At 35.2% G+C, this 22,082-nt stretch overlaps 1 non-coding gene and 1 pseudogene across 1 annotated transcript; both read right to left on the reverse strand.

The window, feature by feature from the left end:
• Positions 1 to 6,077: 6,077 nt before the first annotated feature.
• TRNAV-CAC (transfer RNA valine (anticodon CAC)) lies at positions 6,078 to 6,151 on the reverse strand. Its single transcript has one exon. It is a non-coding gene; the product is annotated as a tRNA-Val (tRNA).
• Positions 6,152 to 14,042: 7,891 nt separating this feature from the next.
• LOC147286553 (non-specific lipid-transfer protein 2 pseudogene) lies at positions 14,043 to 14,345 on the reverse strand (annotated as a pseudogene).
• Between the last annotated feature and the right edge of the window lie 7,737 nt (positions 14,346 to 22,082).

Raw genomic sequence — 22,082 nt, forward strand, 5'->3', positions numbered from 1 at the left:
ATGGGCATTGATGTGGCTGATGTGGTGATGTGGCTGATGTGGTGATGTGGAGGTGATATCGCGGGAACTATTAGTTGGTGGTGTGCTTATCTTTGTTGCTAGACTATTCTAGCTAGCTACTAAGAACAACGGTTGTTAAATATAATTTTCATCTAATATTTGTATATATTTATTATCTCTAATTTCTTATCACGTAACCTAATACGATATAGTATTTTTAAATAGAAAATTAGAATTAAATACTAAATATCAATAGTTTTTCAACAAAATAACAAGAATCTAATTTTGTTTAGTTTATGTACTAACCTAGAGCAATACATTTTGGATTAGATCACAAATCGATTTGTTATACAGTTGTGACTAGTTTAAATTTATAAAAATTTAAAATTTAAAAAGGGTTTAATGCTTTTAATTTAGGCTTAAGAGATGGAGTCTTATAAGTCAGAAACTAAACATTAAAGTTTAAGCCTTGCAAATATTGAAAAAATAACAAATTAATAAAAAAGTTATGACTGTTAGACAATCACAGTTCGGTATAACCATGTTTTTTAAAGTTGGTACCTACACTGAAATTTAGGATCTAAAATGAAATGACATAAACATTTTAGTAGTTAAATTGAAAAATATTACAATTTGATACCTAAAGTCAACGAACCTATTTTTAAATTTTAATTTATTGTATTTGATTCTCAGCCTATGCTTATGTTCGCTTGTATATATAATATTATAGCAAGTTAGTCTAGTTAAAATTCAAATTGAGGATATTAATAAAAATAGAGAAAAATATTATTAGACGGATAAGTAGTTGGTCTTATATTTTAATTACCTTTATTACAAGCACGTACTTCCTAAAGTATTAAGTAGCATTTAAATATTGGTTTAATTGTTTTTTTAAGAAACGAATATTGTGTCGGTATATATATAAGAAGGCTCCATTGTACGATCCAACAAATAAAATTATTTGTAGGATACATCATGGGGCCCACTCCTATGTAATTTTTCAATAATCCGAACCGTCTATTTTTTAGACCTCTATTCATAGATTATTCTTGCAAAAAATTAGCCAAAATCAGAAATCATTAGCCTATATAACTTTGATCAAATAAATGAACGATTTTATCAAAAAAATTTGATTCATCGATCTATTTGTTTCATCAAAGTTAAATAGACAAATGATTTTCGATTTGGCTAATTTTTTGTAAAGATGATCTATGAAAAGAAATTTAAAAAATAGACGGTTCGGATTGTTTAAAATATATGAGAGTAGGCCCCATGAGGTATCCTACAATGGAGCCTTGCTGTATATATATATATATATATATAGATATAACAGGCACCAAATTATGTAATTAATTTAGAAATAAGTAATAATGTGGAGATATCCAAGGAGTAGAATTTCGGTTTCGAAGAAATTTTCGATGGAAATTTCGATGGAAATTTTCGATGGAAATTTCGATGGAAATTTTCGTTGAAATTTCGATTAAAATTTCGATTTCGACAAAATTAGACAAAAACGACAAAAATTACTATTAAAATACGAAAAATTTTGAATGAAACTTTATTTTATGTTTATTTAACATATTATCTACTACATTAATAAAAAAATATTAAAAAAACTAAATTATATAATAGGTTTCATATAATATAAGATGATATAGACTAAACTGTCAAAAATAATGTATCAAATTCTGTTTTTTTTATTTTACCACTTTAATTTTGCCCAGTTTAAACATAAAAAAAATAATAATAATAAAAAAAACCAACTGTTTTGTTACTTTTGTACCTAAGCTTGTAAGCCAAAAATTTGATAATTTTGAGATTTCTAATTTTTATTATTATAAAAAATATGTCTTTTTTTTTTTTTTTGTTGAAAAAATCACACATGGACAGTACACTTCAATTAATTGGGATCACACACTCTCCACCAAAAATGTATTAGAAGTTAATAACCCGTCCATACATGAATGCTCCTAATTTTAATGGTAATTACTTTCCAAAAAAAACCCATCGTGGTTGCTTTGCTGCTGGTAAGCAACTAAATATATATACACAGTTTAGTGATCTAATTCTTTTACTTAGATGTTGGCTGTTGCAATACATAAATCATCATCAATTCACGCCTACCTACCCCCTACCCCATGACAGCATGACACACTCATTCTCTCTCTTCTCTGTCTTCTCTCTCCTCCCTCTCTTTTTTTTTTTTTTTCTTCTTCTTCTTCTTCTTTCTGGCGAATCTAGCTTTCTCTTTCAGCCTCTTTTTTTTTTTTTTTTCTTCTTCTCCTTTCTGGCTTTCTGTTTTAGCCTTCTTTTTTTCTTCATCTCCTTTCTTTCATTTATCTCAATTAGCCCATCCCCCGTGGTTCTCTCTCTCTCTCTCTCTCTCGGCATCTCAATCCCAACCCACCCTCATGTCGCCCCTGCTGCCAAAACCCAGTCTCTCCTTTCTTCCTCCCTCCTCCACGGCCTCAGCCTCCCCAAAACCCAGCCTCCCTAAACCCAGAAATCCCACCCAGCAAAAATTTCGCAGAAATTTCGAGGTTTTCGGCGAAATTTTTGAAATTTCGGCGAAATATTCCGAAATCAAAACGAAAATTATATGGTATTGTGATAAAATTTCGCCCTCTCCAAAAAACGAAATTTTCGGCGAAATTTCATAGAAAATTTCGGCGAAATTTTCCTCCTTGGAGATATCACATTGTTATTTATTGCTAATCAATTAATATCATTTTAATCTTTAAAATACACCTGTAAATTTAACATCTTAATTGGCTACTATCCTTAATATTTTTAACATCTTTAAAATACACCTTTTAATCTGGACCATTAATATTTTTAAATATCTAAAGGCTACAAATTTACCATGTCAACCCATTAATTGGAAGGACTAGAAAAATTACATCGATCCAACCAAAGCAGGGTGTTAGTACCAGGCCAAAACCAAAAGGACCACCACGTGTCACTCCTTAAAAAATAGCACCAGAAAAAAAAAAAAAGACCACAAAGGTCAAGGTGGTCAAACTCACAGCCAAGCAAAACCACTTCTTGGCCTTACTTTATTTGCTACATCCACAACTGGCCATCCAACATTCTTGGCCGTGCAAATCCAGGGACAAAAAGAATAAAAAATTATGTCACCCAAGTGACAAACTCTGAAAAGCAGCACAACAAATATCATTGTCTCAAGCAAAGAAAGGACATGCTTGGCACAAAGAGCAGCTGGCATAGTACAAAGTTAGGTGAGAGTTGAAAGGGAGCAGTGAGATTCTATGCACCTTACGCGTGGAGCTAGCCCATCTGAAAAGAAACCTTGGAAGATTCAAAGATCATCAACAACTCCCAAAAAGCAAACTCAAATCCTAAAAAACCTCTTTTGAATATTCAGAGTATTGTCTTCTTAATCGATTTTCTCAAAGCTTTAAGGTAGTTGTCAGTTTACTATCACCATCTTTGTTGTTTCTACCTGGTTTTCAGGCTATTTATTTCTTCTTGTAGTGATTCCTTTTTTCTATAAGAGTGAAGTGTTCTTGTCACTTGCCAGTTAATAGCTTTTACTATATTTCTCGTTTTCCTTTTATGTGAGTATTAAACCATGAACAGTGAGAAAATAGTTTACTCTTTGCTTGGAATGTGAATGCACATTTATTTATGCATATGTTTGACTAGTCCCTTACTCTTCTAAGCTCTTAAGTTTTTAGTAACATTTAAAAGGGTATTATCTTTGCATTTTAGTCATTACTCGGTGAGTCAAAGCCATTTATTATCCAAATTTGTTTTCTGCCAGTTCTTCTTTTGGTCATTGTTTTTATTTTCAAAACCTACTTTCCTGAAAAATGATATGGTTGGGTTAAAGATATGGTCAAATTTGTGGGAAGAACTACCATCAGTTACCAACCTCACCCACATCATATCTCCTTCATTTTCCACTTCAAGGTTAGTTGCTTTTATTTGAGTAAGTTTGAGTTAATCCCTATATTAACCACTTTTGAATTTACACAATGAGTCCAACTCCACACAGATTAAGGGAAGTCCTAGCACTAGACTCGGCAAGAAAAGAGCCTCGGCCGAGAGTCATTTCTGCATCTCAACCCACAATCGCCTGATCCTAACCTCGGCCCATTTCCATTCTCATCCAAGGTTTTCATATTTTCATTCCATCCTCCAAGAACGGTGGCACGCCCGCACCTCTTTGCCTACGTGGCATTGGAGATCACTATTTGAGCCAAAACACTGGGGGTTTTTTGTCCCATCTTGGTTAGAATCTCAAGTGTTGTTGGATTTCCCTTCTTCCTAGTTTATTAATGAAATGCTTCTTCTTTGATAAAAAAAATAAAAAAGCTCCATTGATCCAACCAAGATTTTTTTTTTCTTCATTTATATTGTACAAGTTCTTTGATCTTTCAATTGGAGAGGTGGTGTTGTGTTTGTGGTTGTAGTTGTGGTTCGTGCAATTAATTGGCACGAAATTTTGGCCGACAAAGTTTGGTACACATACAGCTACAATAAGGGATGAACCTTAATTGGTAGTGGTAGCTCCGGAGCACAGGAACTGGGCTAAAGTTAACCACAAGGGTGGGATATGGGTTAAAATTACAATGGAAAATTTTGAATTAGTAATGAGAATTTAGAATATCACACATTGATCAATCAAAGAGAGATTGATTGCCATCATACTATGCTCATAGTATGAATAAAAAAAAGGAACATTTCCTCTTCCCAGTTGTTTCTGATTAAGAAGATGTGGCCCCTCCTCGGGCGGATTCCTCTTTTTGCTCCTCAGTCTACAGGGTATTAGCAGCCGTTTCCAGCTGTTGTTCCCCTCCCAAGGGCAGGTTCTTACGCATTACTCACCCGTCCGCCACTGGAAACACCACTAATAGACTGAGGGATAAGTAATTTGACTCATTCACATCCAGATCATGAATGTTTGAAATCCATATTATGCAAAGAGACTCTATTTTTTTTTTTTTGTCTCCATTGAAGGATCGTCCTTCCAAAAAATTAGGTTAATCGAAAACTATTTAACCGTTGATTGAATGGTCACCATTTCAAGTGTTTATTGAAAATATTTTGTTTGTCTTTCTATTTAATCAAAGTGTTATAGCTTAATGGTTTCTGATTTGTCTAATTTTTTGTAAGGATAATATTTGAATATAGACTTAAAAAATCGATTGTTCAGATCGTCAATGGAAGGGTCCTGTTGGTTGATAATTAATAAAGCATTTTGGTACACCACATTATTTAAGGTTGGACATGCAAGTTTAAGAATGAATTAATTAACAAAGCTAAACCATGCATATCCGAGCCATGAATTGGTATTAATGGGCAAATAATTAATGAGAGAATTATAGCAATGATTTTCAAATTTTACCTCGAATATCACTTTAATTAATTGGTCCATGAATTTGTTTTTTGAATTCTATAGTCTACAAACTTTCACCTATATATCACTTTGGTTCATTCTGTCAATTTCATCTATATATATTTTTTCATCAATTTTAGTCAAGTAAATCACTTTGGAGAAGAAAAGAGGGGGTCAATAACTATTTTTACCTTTCAAAAGTAGCTCACATACTTGACATGTGACTAAAATTGACGAAAAAAATGGATATAATTGACGGAATTGACTTAATTAAGTGATACACAGTAAAAGTTCACGAACTATAGAATTCAAAAACCAAGTTCGTAAACCAAAGTCATACTAAAAATAAAGTTGGAGGACCATTGTTGTCGTTTGCTCCAAACAATTAGGGAAGGCATTGGAAGAGTTGATATTTTGCCTGAGGTTTGGATTTTTGAGATAACCCACAAGGCTAGGTATGGCCTCAGCACCCTTATAGCTTCTTTTTTTCCTTTTCTTGGCTGAGGCTGAGCTTATTTTGTCAAAAGGAAAGTCCATGATCATTGACCAAGTAGAATATCATGTTGAACATTCAGATCCAAGTGGTGGGTCCCATTTTGCTTTTGCTGAAGGAATTTTATCCTAGCCTTTGGTGCAGGGATAACCAGACCTTACACAAAGATGATACAATGTAAACGTAAATGAAATTAAAGAAAATGAAAAGAAATAAAACAAATGTCTGAGCCCAGGTTCGAACTGGGGACCTCTAGTGTGTGAGACTAGCGTGATAACCAACTACACCACCCAGACAATTTAAACAATTAAGCAAAATTAAAATATTTTACTTAATATAGAATTTCTTTTGTTGGAGCTTGTGCAGGATATAAATATATATATATAGATAGCACATGAAGTGTGAGTTTGATCTAAAAGGTGAAAACATGTATATATACAATTAGCAACATATATAATTAGTGCAAACCCCTTATTTGACCGTTGTGTTAACAACCACACAATTCTAGCTAGTTGCACTCTAATTTATGGGAGAACAATTATATTGCCCTAAACTTATTAAGCCTTGGTAACAGCTCCTCTACTTTACAATATTCATGAATGCAATTGGATGAATTCATTCATATCTTGTGTCCACACAAAAACAACTTGTTGGTTTATTCACTAAACATCTTGATAATCTAAGGTTTAGAAATCCTTCAACAGTCAATTATTAAGCTGCTCCTTGTGAATGCATGCTTGATAAATTTGGAGATTATTGGTTGTAGTTTAGTTCTTCATTAGCTTATAGTTTTGCATTGCTCATAGGAATTAATTGCATGTTGTAGATTTATGTTTATTTGTTGATTTTCAATTTTCAGTTTTCAGTTTGAGTGTGATTTTGATTTTCAGTTTTAATTTCAATTTTCAGTTTGATTATGATCTAATTTTTGTTCGAATTTAAATTTGAATACGATCGATTTTCAAATTTAGATTCATTCTCAATTTGAGTTTGACTTTGATTGTCAATATTACTGACATGTTTTTTATTTTCTATTTTGTTTTTTCTTCATATTTTTTTGTTTTACTAATTTCTTTGATTAATTCTTTGGTTTTTGTTTGATTTAGTTTTTTTATTCGCTTTTTTAAGCTCTTAGTGTTCTTTAATTCTTTTTTTTTTTTTTCATAAAGGCGAAGAGGGTTCTTGGCTCACAAAATGCAGTTGCTGACATAAATCCAATGGTCATAACATGAAGACCTACAGTCTACAGCTAGAGAACCCATCTAGTTTTAGGTTCTTGTAGCTTTTAGGATTACATATATGATATGGAAGGTTTGAAATGGTTTTAAGATTTTTAACAATTGGGGTTTATGTTGATTGTTATTGTTTGACAGTAGTAATATGTGAGTGTGGTTTCTTTAATTTGTTTGTTTAAGTGTTTCAAAATTCATTCTTTGTCATTTTGGAGCTTTTCAGAAATTTTTATTTTCTATTTGCATGGTTTTTTAGGTGCAAGTTGCACTTATGAACTGGTTGGTCAATTCTAATGATGTCTAAAAGAATTATTGTTTCTTTTATTGTGGCTGTTTTTGTGTTTGTTTAAGTGTTTTAAATGACATTCTTTGACATTTTGGATTTTCTAGAAGTTTTTATTTCCTATTTTCATGGTTTTTTAGTTGCATGTTGCAGTTGTGAACTTGTTAGTCAATGCTAATGATGCGTACAAAGGTTTTTATGTTATTGTTACTGTTTAACAGTGACAATTGATCTTTTAATTTTGTTTTCTTGTTTCTTTAGTAATTGAAATCTTTTTTTTTTTTTAATGGCAAGAGGTATTTTATGATTTATGTGAGTTTCTAAGTTTGAATCATAAATGTGACTTTGGTTTTGGGTACCATTTAATGAATGAGAGGACATGAGATGAGAAGAGGAAAAGTGTATGCTCACCTTTCATCTAAAATACTGTCATGTCCATGTGTTAAAAAAATTAATCATGAGTTAACCCAAAAATATTTTATTTTATTTTTTTTCCTTTTATTCCCCAAAACCTGGTTCCCCCCCCCCTTTTTTTTTTCTTCTCCTTTCTCTTTGTCCCCCGTGCTTGATTTGGGTATTTGATGTTAGATTTGATTTGGGGTGGGTTGTCTTCTTCTAGATGTATGGCTGTGTGCAATTCATTGATTTGTTTGATTTGCCATAAATGAATTGTTTGATTTGGGGTGGGTTGTCTTCTTCTTGATTTGGATGTATGCACATGTTCATGGGTATTAACTCATGGGGTGGAGAGAAAGGAGAAAAAGAAATAATAAAGATGTTTGATTTGATTTAGGGTGGGTTGTCTTCTTCTAGATGTCTGGCTGTGTGCAGCGTCTGCGCAAGGGAAAGAACGAGGGAGAGAAAGCAGGAGAGAGAGAGAGAGAGAGAGAGAGAGAGAGAGAGAGAGAGAGAGAGAGAGGCTACAAGAGATATAGAAGAGGGAGAAGCTGGTTGACCGGTTGCAGGTGGACTGGGGATGGAAATGCCAAGAGAGAGAGAGAGAAGCACGGGGATGGAAAGAAAGGAAAAAAAAAAAAGAGGAACTGGGTTTTGGGGAAAAAAAAGAAAAAAAAGAACAAAAAAGAATAAAATATTTTTGAATTAACTCAAATTAGATTTTTAAACATATGACAGTAGTTTAAATAGGAGGTGATCATACACCTTAATTAATAGGAGTGAACAAAACTACTCTCCAAGTTTAATATATAACAAGTGTCGAGGCAAGAAAAGCAACGGCCTTGCTTCCATTTAAAAAAATTTGCAGGATGAATGACATCTTCACATTAACAACTTGACATGAAAAATGCAATAAAGCTTTATATGGGAGTTACAGCTTTGCATGGGGATTAGTGTTGTGTTAACTGCTTTATTTGGGAGTTAAAACTTTGACTAAAAAGAAAAAATAAAATAACTGGGAGTTAAAGTGTGCAGTGGCATTAACGTAGATGGAGCCTTGGACATGGTGGCATTGAAGTAATTATAGATTCTTTTGTTTCAGTAACTGAAGGTGTTTTAAGAAGTGGGTCGGACTTGGCATTTACTGTAGCATATGGGTTATATTATATCAGTCTATTTTAATTTTTGGACTAAAAAAAAAAAAAAACATTTATTTTTTGTTACTCATGTCCAGAGACGGTCTTGCCAAGGAGTGGTCAACTACCTTTAAATGGATTTGTTCTTAGTAGGAATCAACGCTGCCTCTCGTAAGGATCACTCTCTAATTGGTATCCAAGCAAATTAAAGTTAATAGCTAGACTTGTTGTATACATAGTTTTTTTTTTGGCCAGGTTGTATACAGAGTTTATAAATGCACTTGCAGTGTCATTTTTCTCGGTCTTATTTAATGTTGACAAACATTTGCCCCTTTCAAATACCACAGAGTGATAATTAGTTATACACATGATTGCTAACAATTAGCTATGCAAAAATTGGAGCATTTAATCAAAACCAATTGAAATATTGGTGGGGAGGCCTAAGATCTTATATATTGTTATACAAGACTTTAATTTCTCGATGTGTGATTATCTCTCTTAATACGGCCCTTCACGTGCGGCATTACTAAAATTGCTAAACACGTGAACAATATATGTTGGTGACATTGGATCACATGTGCCTGTTTGACCCAACACGTGGCCAGATTGCATGCTCTAATTAATATGTACCATGAAGTAATTGAAGTTAATTTTCAACGTAAAACTAATTGACAATATATGAATGGAGAGTCCAGGTACCTTATATTTTGTTATGCGAGACTTTATATTCCCAATGTGGGTTATACGTGTGGCGGTCTACGCTTAAATACCATGAAGAAATTGAATCATCGAATCGAAAATCAATTGGACATATATGGTTGGAGAGGCCCAATGTCTTTTATAATTTTATAAATTACCTTAATTGCTCAATGTTCGATATCCTCTCTCAACAATCTCAAAAATTACTAAGAAGACAAAAAACGATATATACCAAATCATTGGATACATAACGAACTTTGACCCTAAAAAGATATCTAAAAGTTGGGGCGTATCGCTCAACTCATTGGTCCGGTATTGGATGTGGCTAGGTTTTTCATATACAAAAGTCTAGGTTAACGGTTGACCGTTAGTCGTTAATCGTTCATTAACTGTTAGTATATATAAGTTCGTTAGACGCTTTTTTATATAAATTCTAACAATAAAAGTTTACTAAAGAGGGAAAAAGATTATACACATAATCATGAGATATTCTAATGATCTGTGCAACTTGGAAAAAAAAAAAAAAAAAGGTGATCAGGAAAATACAGAACTCTATGTTCATTTACTGATTGTTAGCATAAGTTAGCATTAACATTTTGTTAAATATATATATGAATTTGAACCAGAAAAAAAAATAATATATACAACTAATCATGTGGCACTATTTTAAAATTTGAAATCACACATAACATGTGACGTCAGATAAGACATATATACCCACTTAACTCGTCATGCAAGCCATCTCGATAAACCCAATGGTTTGCAGTTTTGGACAGATTAATTTAGAGCCATCTGCGCGCAAGAGGTTGGTAGAGGGTACCAAACCAGATGCATGGTCTGGATTGACCTGATTAGGAAAAATATCCAGTGAAAATAAATACTGAATATGGTGTAACAAGGAAACCTTTTCATAGCTGGATATGGGACAGTGAATGCAGTTACACACTTACACCCTTTTGAAAATCTGAGTCAGATTTTGTCAAACACTTTCCATAAATTTGTTACACAAAACATTATTTGGCAACAAAATGAAAGGCTCATTTAATTGAATATCTGGTACCTACTGAGTGAATGTACATGACTTTCAGGGGGGGGGGGGGGGGGGGGGGGGGGGTTTCGTTCTTTTCTACATCAGAAACAAAAAGAACCCCTTTCTTCAATTCCCTATAAATCTAGAGCCTTTCCTAGCCTTCTCTGTACGCCCCCTTCCACTACCTTCTATCCTCTGCAAAAACTCTCTCTTTAGTCTCTTTGATATATCTCTCTCTGGTCTGTAACTTCAAATATGTCTCTTCCCATTGATAGCCAGGACCAGATCCAAAGCATGTCACCAATACTCTCAAATACTTTAGAAATAGAGTCACCACAAAAAACACCTGATGAAAAAACACAGTCACCGCCATATCATGATAATGAGTGGGCTATAGTGGTGTATGGGTCAAACTTAGAGTCGACCTCCAGCCCAAAGGTGCCGAAAATGGAGGGGGGTTCTGGAAAAAAGGATGAGTTGCATGCCCAACTCTACAAAATCCTAAAAGAGTCGGTCTCAGTAAGTCATCATTTGGCTGTCAATTCCTCCATTACTTTGATCTCTTAAACTGCTACACTACTTTGGTTTTTTTTTTTTTTTTTTTTTTTTAAATGTGGTTAATTTGCGGAAGTTGATATCAACAGTCTGAAAATTTTCATTTTTACGCACACAGAAATCCAAAGTAGAGTTGAAAAGGATGCCGTCAGAGCCAGCAGATCAAACTCCGGGCAAAAAAGCCCCGGAAATACCAGCAGTTCCCTTATCATACCAACCATCTGAAGAATGTGATCCCAACACCATGAGAGTGGACCAGGTAGTTTATATATATATATATATATATATATATATGATGGGTCTTAGGGCAGGCTTTCTAGTAATTGAGTTGATTATATATATACAACGTTGTCATTTCTCACATAATCTGCTTTGCATTTCAAGATTGAAAAAGCAATGAATATCAAACGATCGCCGACAAGTCTGGCTGGTGAAGTTTCGGTTTCGTTTCAAGTCCCAGAGGATTTTCCTCTAAATGATCTAGAGGTCGAGAAGGTATAGCTTCAATGTTTATGTCAACAGTGATACATCATGACATGAATTATCCTCCAGTACGTTAATTTATCTGCCTATCGTATCATAATTTACATGTTTACGGATGGCTACAGTTGGTGCCCCAAGGGAAGGTCGATGGGAAGAGTGAAAGAAGTACTCAAAATATACGCCGATTTTCTTTCTCTGAAAGACTAGAGGATTGGAAGATCGAGAGAAAACAAAGAGCCACAGGAAGATATGATATGGTAATTTGATTAACAAGTGTATTATTTGGATCTCACTGAACCTGATCTCCTATTGAAAGTATATAAAATATGTCTATCAAAATTTGTTCTGATAAATAAAATTATTTTATGTGATTTTGAAAACATTAATTCTTTGATTTTTTTTTTCCAAAAATTAACCTTAATATTTTTATTTTAGAAATCTTAAAAATTTAGAAAAGTAAAATAATTTTATTATACATTTTCTAAAGCATGAAATGTTTCATGCAGTACTTCCACCACAGAAGATCAAATACAAATTTGCGATCAACTGTAGAGGTGGTAAATTTCATACTCTACGAGGCATATCCAGAGAGACGAGTTGTAAACAAAGGAAAGGCGGAAGGAGGCCAATCAGTGAGTTTGATCATGCAATTATCTATACATACATATGTATCTTTTGCGTATAATTAAAGATCGATTAGAACTCAGATATACAAATATATATATATATATTTAAGTTAATTTGTTAACAGTACAAGCTTGTTTCCATAGGCCGAGAAGTCTGACAAGAAATCAAGGTCCAGATCCACACCTGTACGGAAGACAGAAGTGCAGTTGCTTCAATATTTTGCCGGTGGAAAAAGAACACATGATCAAATGATGAATGCTTGTGAAGAAGAGAGGACCCAAAAAAATGAGGATTTGGGTAATTCCTCTATGAAAAGCACAGCACAAGATCAGTGTACTCAAGGGATGCCATCTCAAGCAAAACTGGATGAGAAAGCAAGAGTGGAGGAGTTTCTGAGGACATCTTGGAATAACCTCATGAACCTTAAAGTGGTCAGAGAGGAGGAAGTTGTATACAGAGGTAGACAGTAGACTTCGATTCTTTCTCTGCTAAACAATGTGGGGTGCTACAAGTTTATATTTACTCATAATTTGTTGTATGTTCGTCCGATATCTTAATATTTTTAATTTACTCTCTTTTAATTCTTTCAGAACCGAAAAGAAGGCGGGTTAGTAAGGCCCCAAGGAAAGAGGGGACACAAGCAACTCTGTAGCCACATCCAATCCTTCTTGTACACTAGGAGAGGGCAGCCCTGTTCCATGGAGGTTGAAGCGAACCCTGATGTGGAAGAAGGGGGCCAGGCGATTAAAATGTCCAGGGTTTAATTATCAACGTACTGTCGTGTGATGGATTTTGCATAATGGTTTTTTTTTTTTTTTTTTCAATTTTTTTTATTATTTATATTTCAGACAGCCGTGTAAACTAATTAATATATATCAAAAGGTTCCAATTTTTCAATTTCAGATTCTTTTTCTGATTTTGAATGTTCTTAATTTCTTTAACTTGTAATTTATTCTAACGTGATCGAATTAGTTTTCCATTAAAAAAATGATAAGGTTTGCGCTATTTTCTACACTTCAACACGCTGGAGTTGCCTCCTTCCGGTGTCGCATCAGTGTTGGATTCTGACTTCAGGTGATATTTTTTTTCTATGCCGACATCGGACCACCATATTCGGTGGTTTCGAAGCTCCAAACTCGACTCTAGCATCATCTGCCATTTTTCCGACGAAGGTAGGTCGGCAAGCCAATGTCTATGGACATGTCTTATTAATGTGTTCTCTACTCCACGTACGTCCATTCAGTTTTTGGTGCAATGTGTTTGAGTGTGGCAGTTTGTATATATATATATATATATATATATATATATATATAATAATAATTTGTCATTTAGATTAAGTAGTTGTTTGACTTTTCTACTGATAGCTAATCTGAAAAACAATTAATTTAGTTGTTCAACTGTAAAAACATATTAATTTAGTTATTAAACTCAAACCACCAAATTAAATTAATTATTATATACATTAATGATAAATAAATTAACAAATGCAAACATTTAATTGATTAGAAACTACATATATTTTTCATTAGTAAACTCATGAGGATTACGATGATAATAATTTATTTTCTGTAATCAATACCAAAACATACATATCTCCATTAATTATAGTCATAGTCGTACGAATCGATCATAGTACTATTAGTAGTAGTAAGGAACAATGACGAGTACATGAATTCGCCATCATTCTTATTTGTAATATTGTTGATCTCAAACAACACAGCACAAGGGATTGTATTTGTTGGTTGTTCAACATTGAGGCCAGACAACACCACAGGTGGAAGCAAGTGTTTTGGCATTGGGGCTGTTGACATAATCCCTGAGGAGTGGATTCTGGATGTATTCACAGAGACATGGCTTCTGCTCCCTCAGCTTCTCGCAGCATATGTCCGACGGCGGTGCCCCCGAACTTATTGGGTCCGAGCACGAGCTCAACTCCATGGGACTGCATGTCACTGCCTGAGGCGCCTCATCCGGCTGAGCTCTCGTTAATGCTTCACTTAGAAGCACCGCCGCCGCCACCACCACCGCCGCCACACTTGACAGCTTCATTTTCAATTTTGAGAGAGAGAGAGAGAGGTTATGTTGTATTTGGCTAGGGCTACTGCACAATTTATAGAAGGGAGTAGGGGCTGCCGTGGTGCAAGGGAAAGGCTAGTTGCCTCATGGCTATCAAATTTGTGTACATCATCTTTACGACTCTTAAGAGGATCACTCTACCATTTTGTGTACCTTTTAAAAATTTGGAAATATTCTTTTTTTTTTAATTATAATCGGCTTCATATTTCATTAGCTAAATTAGAAACCTTGTTGAAAGAACACAACTTGTTGAAAATAGAATAAATCAGCAAATAAGCTACTGTAACCAACTCTATTCACTGTGGAAAAGCTATCATTAATATGATTTGGCAATAAAAAAAAAAAAAAAAAAAAAAAAAACTCTATGCACCGTGGAAAAGCCTTTACTATGAGCCGCAAGCCCGCAACACGTGTTAAGAGGATGTAGTCATATTAATATGATACATATTACCACTCAAAAAAGACTATTAATTAAAACTAGACTTAATTATGCTTATGCCTACTCTCGATTATGGTTCGCGTCTTATCTTGTCCTCTAAAATTTATTGTCACAATTACTGTATTATAACTGTCATATGTTTTAAATTTTCTCACTCCATCAAGTATGTCATCTTCTTAATTAGTCAAGTAGCCCTAGCGTCCATTAAAATTGCTCTATATGAGTTTTCTTGAAGTGTTAATATACCCAGTTTAGGTTATCATTTTGCATAAATCATTGTATATATGGAGAACTGCGCATAACATATTGCCTACAATAGAGTGTGCTTGTGCTTCATTATCTCATGCATGTTGAGCTAGGCTGCTCAATTTTCTTTTATTGCATGAAAGATTTGGAGTGATCGTCATGCGATTGTCCATGGGGTATCATGTTTGGGCTTTAGGGATTAAATTTTTTTATTTAGGATTTAAATCTCATAATTTTGTAGATTTCTACAATTTAAATCTCATAAACCGTGGAATATATATAAATCCCTTAAATTGTAGAATTTAAATCCAACAAATATCATTAAATATCATTAATAAATTGTGGGATTTCTACAATAATATAAATAACTAAACCCTTAACAAATTGTAGGATTTAAATATCATTATATTAATTACAATTTTAAAATATTTTAACTCATAATATGAGCAATTTTATAATAAAATGTTAAATATTTTATAGATGTGGGTTATTAATTTCTCTTATTGTGGATTCAGACTCTCTTCTTGTGTGCTCAATGATAGTCATCCAGTAGAGTATCGGGTCTCAAAAGAAAACCTAGTTGAAGAGTTAGTTGGGGCTTTCTTGGGGGAAAAAGGTGCTCTAGTTGAGGTCAAATCTGTTGATTTACTGATTTCTTAGAGACATTTGTTTAGGAAGGAAAGAAAACAGAGCTGTGTAAAAATGGAGTAGCTCACTTGCATACTCACGTTCAGTGTGTGATCTTATATTGATGAAAGCAATTCTGTTACAAAACTGAAAAAGGATGCGTGAGCCTATTACCTCACTCATTCCACACACACACTTGATCAATTACACAATGCCATCTGTCATACTCTATTACATCATTTTAATGAAACTCACTAAAATACCACATCAGCATTATTTAACTTCCTATACTAAGATCAGTCTTCCTTCACTCGAGCATCAGTGGAAACTTTATTTCCAACACTCCCTTCTAAAGTTTGCACTGATTTAATTCCAAGTTTGTTTCTCAAGAAAGCAAAACGATCCTTTGGAAGAGCCTTAGTGAAGATGTCTGCGATCTGATCCTTGCTTCTGCAGTATAACAAATCTATCACACCTTCCTGCAATGCATCCCTTATAAAATGGAATTTCCTTTTAATATGTTTCGATCTCTGATGGAACACTGGATTCTTGGTCATGGCTATAGCAGAGGTATTGTCACACATAATGGTAGTTGGTTCCACCTGTTCTTCACCAAAATCTTCTAACACAAACCTCAACCAAATTGCTTGAGTTGTAGCTTCTGCTGCGCTTATATATTCAGCCTCTGCTGTGGATAGAGCCACACTATGCTGTTTGACAGAGGCCCATGAGAAAGCTCCACTTCCAAATGAAAAAGCATATCCAGAGGTTGATCTCATGTCATCCTCATCTCCACTCCAATCACTATCACAATATCCAATCAGAATTGGTGAATCCCCTTTCTGATATTGAATGCCATAGTCTAGAGTACCTTTGATGTATCTTAAGACCCTTTTAGCTGTTCCAAGGTGCTTCTCAGTGGGACAATGCATAAATCTAGCAAGCAGGCTGGTAGCAAACATGATATCTGGCCTGGTTGCAGTTAAATATAGCAAACTCCCAATGATTTTCCTATATAACTCCTCACTGGCAGGCTTGCTTCCATCCTCTTTTCTAAGCTTGTATGAGGTGGCCAATGGTGTTGATACAGATTTGCAGTGTTTCAAACCAAACTTGTCTAATAGAGTCATTGCATATTTCCTCTGATGAATAAAAATCCCATGCTCTTGCTGAATTACTCCAATTCCAAGGAAATGATGCAGAAGTCCTAAGTCTGTCATCTCATATCTTTGCATCATGTCTCTCTTGAATTCTTCAATTAACACTTCATTGTCACCTGTATAGACAATATCATCAACATAAATCGACACCATTAGAGTCCCAAAACCTTCCTTGCATTTCACATATAGTGTAGCTTCACTAAGACTTTTCTTAAATCCACATTCCAGCAGATAAGCATCTATATTGCTGTACCAAGCTCTAGGGGCCTGTTTTAAGCCATAAAGAGCCTTCTTCAGTTTGTAGACTTTGTGTTCAGCATTTTCAACCACAAATCCATCTGGCTGATCCACATAGACCTCTTCTTCTAACACTCCATTTAGGAATGCTGACTTGACATCTAGTTGATACAGTTTCCACCCTTTCTCTGCAGCCAAGGCTATCAAGGTCCTGATAGTATCTAATCTGGCAACTGGTGCAAAGGTCTCATTGAAATCCACACCTGGCTTCTGAGTGTATCCTTTGGCCACCAGTCTTGCTTTGTGCTTTTGTATTGTTCCATCCATATTAAGTTTAGTTTTGAAAATCCATTTCACACCAACAATAGGCTTGTTACTTGGTCTTTCTACCAATTCCCATGTATGATTCTTTTCAATCATCATTATCTCATCATTCATAGCCTTTTGCCATGCCATATCTTTTGCAGCCTCAGCATAATTCTCTGGTTCAATGACACTGAGCTTGCAGTGTGCAAAAACCTCAGTTAGATTCTTCCACTTCAGTGGTGTGGTGTCATAAGTGTTTGATACTTCGATCTCACTGGTTTCTGTACTTTCAACAACATCTCCTTCTTGATTCTGTGCCTCAGTCTCTGTATGTCTTCTCTCTGATCTAAGACTTGATCCAGATGAGCTTGGTGATATGGTTTGAGTTTGCACAGCTTGTGTTGGAGTAGAAAACTCAAAACCAGGATCAGTTCCACTTGTCTCATCTTTGTTATCCCAAGGAACAGATACATAGACAGCTTCCTTGGTTTCCCAATTCCACATACCTGCTTCCTCAAATGTCACACTCCTTGAGACAATAACTTTGTCACTGGTCAAATCATAAACTCTATAGCCTTTTTCCCTTGTTCCATACCCTACAAAGACTCCCTTCTGGCCTGTTTCATCCAGCTTGGACCTTTGCTGAGATGGAATGTGCGTGTAGCAGATGGAGCCAAAAACTCTGAGATGCTTGACACCAGGCTTCCTCCCACTGAACTCCTCAAATGGAGTCTTGCTGTCTAAGGCTTGAGTAGGACACCTGTTTAAGAGATAAACAGCAGTATGCACTGCTTCACCCCAAAACTTCCTTGGCATCCTTTTCTCATGCAACATTGTCCTGGCCATCTCAACTATTGTCCTATTCTTCCTTTCTGCTGTTCCATTCTGCTGGGGTGAGTATGCAACAGTGAGTTGCTTGTCAATTCCCACATCTTCACAGAATTTGACAAATTCATGTGAAGTGTATTCTCCCCCTCTGTCACTTCTTAGTTTCTTCAGTTTATAGCCACTTTGCAATTCAACCATAGACTTGAATTTCTTAAAAACAGTGAATACATCTGCCTTGAATTTCAGAAAATACACCCAACACATTCGAGTCTTATCATCTATAAATGTAAGGAAGTACCTGTTTCCTCCCATAGACTCAGTCATAGGACCACACACATCTGTATGGACCAATTCCAAAGGTTCAGCAGCTTTTCTCACTTGCCCTTTATCAAAGGTTGCTCTGTGAGTCTTGCTTGCAGCACACCCTTCACATACATGAGTTTTGCCAGTTAACTTTGGCAGACCAATCACCATCTCTTTATCTTGTAGTCTTTTCAGACTCTCAAAGTTTAAATGCCCCATTCTTCTGTGCCATTTCCATGTGGAATCAACAACAGTGGCTTGATTGACCAATATTGGATTGAGACTGTCAAATGAGAAGGGAAAACATCTGTTTCCTTTCATTGGCACAGCAGCAATAAGTTGTTGCAGACTCTCATCACCATAAACTTTAACCATGAAGTCACCAAACACCAACCAGTATCCATTCTCCACCATTTGCCCCACACTCAATAGGTTCTCATCGAGTCCAGGCACAATCATCACCTCCTTGATGTATCTGACACCACCCTCATGTTCTATGGGAAGAGTACCTTTCCCAGTTGACTTCACCAACTCACCAGTGCCCATTTTCACTTTACATGTCATTGATCTGTCAATATCAATGAGCATAGTCTCATTGCTAGTCATGTGATTGCTGCAACCACTGTCTAGATACCAGACCTCTTTGTCCTTGTCAACAGAGGCCTTATGACATGCATAGAACATAGCAGCTGGTTCTTGTACTTGATTTGCATAATTCACTGAATGTTCCTTCTTAGGCTGATGGCATTCTTTCATCACATGCCCAAATTTACTGCAATTGTGACACCTCACTTTGCCTTTGAACCAACAGTCTCCAAGATGCATTTTGTCACAGATTCTGCATTTTTGTTTCCCTGCATCACTGTGACTTACTTGCTTTGAGCTTCCTGTAAGCTTGTTATCCCATTTCTTGGGCTTGCCTTTCCAGAGCCTTTGATTGTGCTTCCCTCCATCATTGCCATAGGTCCTGCCTTGGCCATTTCGATTTTTAGAACCAATGCTCATGCTAGCAAAGGCCTTTTCAAAATTCTCATCATCCTCTTCATGCCTACTCAGTCTCACCTCATAACTTTTAAGTGATGCAACTACCTCATGCACAGATACAGTATTCATATCAACAGTTCTTTCAATTATCACACACATTGGATCATAGATTTTAGTTAAACTTATTAAAACCTTTTGAACCAATCTCTGATGTGACATAATCTCACCATACTTTTCCATTTGATTAGTTAGATCAAAGAAACGACTAAAATATGCAGGAAGAGATTCATTATCTTTCATTTTCATGTATTCAAACTCTTTGCGCAAACCTTGTAGCTTCACAGATCTGGCTTGTTCATCCCCATGGTATTCCTCTTGCAGCAAATCCCAAGCTCCTTTTTCTGTCTCTTGGTTCACAATTCGAGGGAAAATTGTCTTTGATACAGCTCCTTGAATGATTCCAAGTGCTTTGGCATCTTTCATGTTCTGATCCTCAAGATAGGCACTGATCTCATCGTCTTCATCAGCACCTCCAGCCTCTCCATCTTTCTTCTTCTTCTTAGAGTCAGGGACTGTGATCCCTTTCTCAACCAGCTTCCAAAGTCCTTGAGACTTGAAAATTGTTACCATTCTCACCTTCCAATAATCAAATTCTGTTCCATCAAACACTGGAGCTCGTAGCTCCATACTGCCAGATCCAGACATTTCTGAAAAAATCCTTGTGTTTTCTTCAGTTTTTTTTTTTTAAACTTTCAATCACTCAATCACAGTAATACGCCCAGCTCAAGGTCGAATCCATGGCTCTGATACCATGTTGATTTACTGATTTCTTAGAGACATTTGTTTAGGAAGGAAAGAAAACAGAGCTGTGTAAAAATGGAGTAGCTCACTTGCATACTCACGTTCAGTGTGTGATCTTATATTGATGAAAGCAATTCTGTTACAAAACTGAAAAAGGATGCGTGAGCCTATTACCTCACTCATTCCACACACACACTTGATCAATTACACAATGCCATCTGTCATACTCTATTACATCATTTTAATGAAACTCACTAAAATACCACATCAGCATTATTTAACTTCCTATACTAAGATCAGTCTTCCTTCACTCGAGCATCAGTGGAAACTTTATTTCCAACAAAATCTTTGTTGACTCCAACCAATCTCTCAGATTTTTGTTACCAACCGAGAGAGTGTCATTGGATATATTGTTCATTTTGAATTAATTGAAGGAGCTAGCTAGCGTGGTCTGTTATTTTTGTTAGAAAATGACTTTGCGTGTTTATTCAATATGAGTATCTTGTAGCCGACGATGATTCTTAATAAAATTATATATAAGTCTTTTCTTCTTAAAAAAATTGTTACATAATCAGAGAGTTTTGTTTTGGAGATCCAGAAAATCATAGAACCAAGAACCCTCTAAAAGTGCAAAGTTTCAGTCGATCATTACAATCACCTAAAGAAATTAATTAGATGATCATCACATTCCCCTTATAAAAACACGCAAATTAAAATCAGTAGATCTAGATAAGACCTAAATCAAAGCTCTTGGTGGGTCCTTTTTCCTTAATCTAATGATCTGGAAATCTAGCTAGGCCTTGAATTTGGTCGGTGATCTATTAATTAATTAATGTTCTCTTTTTCAGACAGTGTGTATCTAACAAAACAAGATCACTCATAATTGAATTATTATACAGATAATGATAAATAAATTGATAAATGCAAACGCTTGATTGATAAAAAAGCTACATATATTTTTCATTATATATAGAGGATTACGATGATATAATTTATTTCCTTTAATTAGTCAATACCCGAACGTACATAAATATCTCATTAATTATTCACATATAGTAGTACTAATTGATCATAGTTACATATATATATACATATCTCATTATTATTATCATAGTACTAATTGATCAATGATCATAGTACCGGCCAGTAGCAATGAACAATGACATTAATTCATCATTCTAAAAGCGATTGTACTTTGTAGGCTGTTCAACATTTAAGCAAAGGAACACCACAGGAGGAAGCAACTTTTATGGCATTGGTAGTGTTGACATATTCTTTGAAGGCGGGATTCCGGATGTATTCACAGAGGCATGGCGTCTGCTCCCTCAGCTTCTTGCAGCATGTCTCGGACGGCGGTGTCCCCAAATTTATTGGCTCCGAGCATGAGCTCAACTCAAAGGGACTGCATGTCACCGGCTGAGCTCTCGTGCTTTCTCCACTTAGAAGCACCGCTGCCACCACCACCACCACGGCACACACTGCCACACTTGAGAGCTTCATCTTCGATGTTGAGAGAGAGAGAGAGAGAAGGTGTAGTGCATTTGGCCAAGGCTACAACACAATTTATAGAGGAGAGAAATGACTAGCTTCCTTGGTGGAAGGGAAAGGCTAAGGTGCCTCATGGCGAGCAAAATTTTTGTACATGTCATACGACATCATCTTTTGTATTATTAAAGGGAGAACTTTAATATGTTGTGTGACATTTCAAAATTTGAAAGTATTCTTACTTCAAAACCTTGTTGAAAGAACAAAACTTTATTAGAATAGAATAAAATGGAA

The sequence above is a fragment of the Dryas octopetala genome, chromosome 4 (genome assembly GCF_963921425.1).
Source record: "Dryas octopetala chromosome 4, drDryOcto1.1, whole genome shotgun sequence".
Taxonomy (NCBI): Eukaryota; Viridiplantae; Streptophyta; class Magnoliopsida; order Rosales; family Rosaceae; genus Dryas; species Dryas octopetala.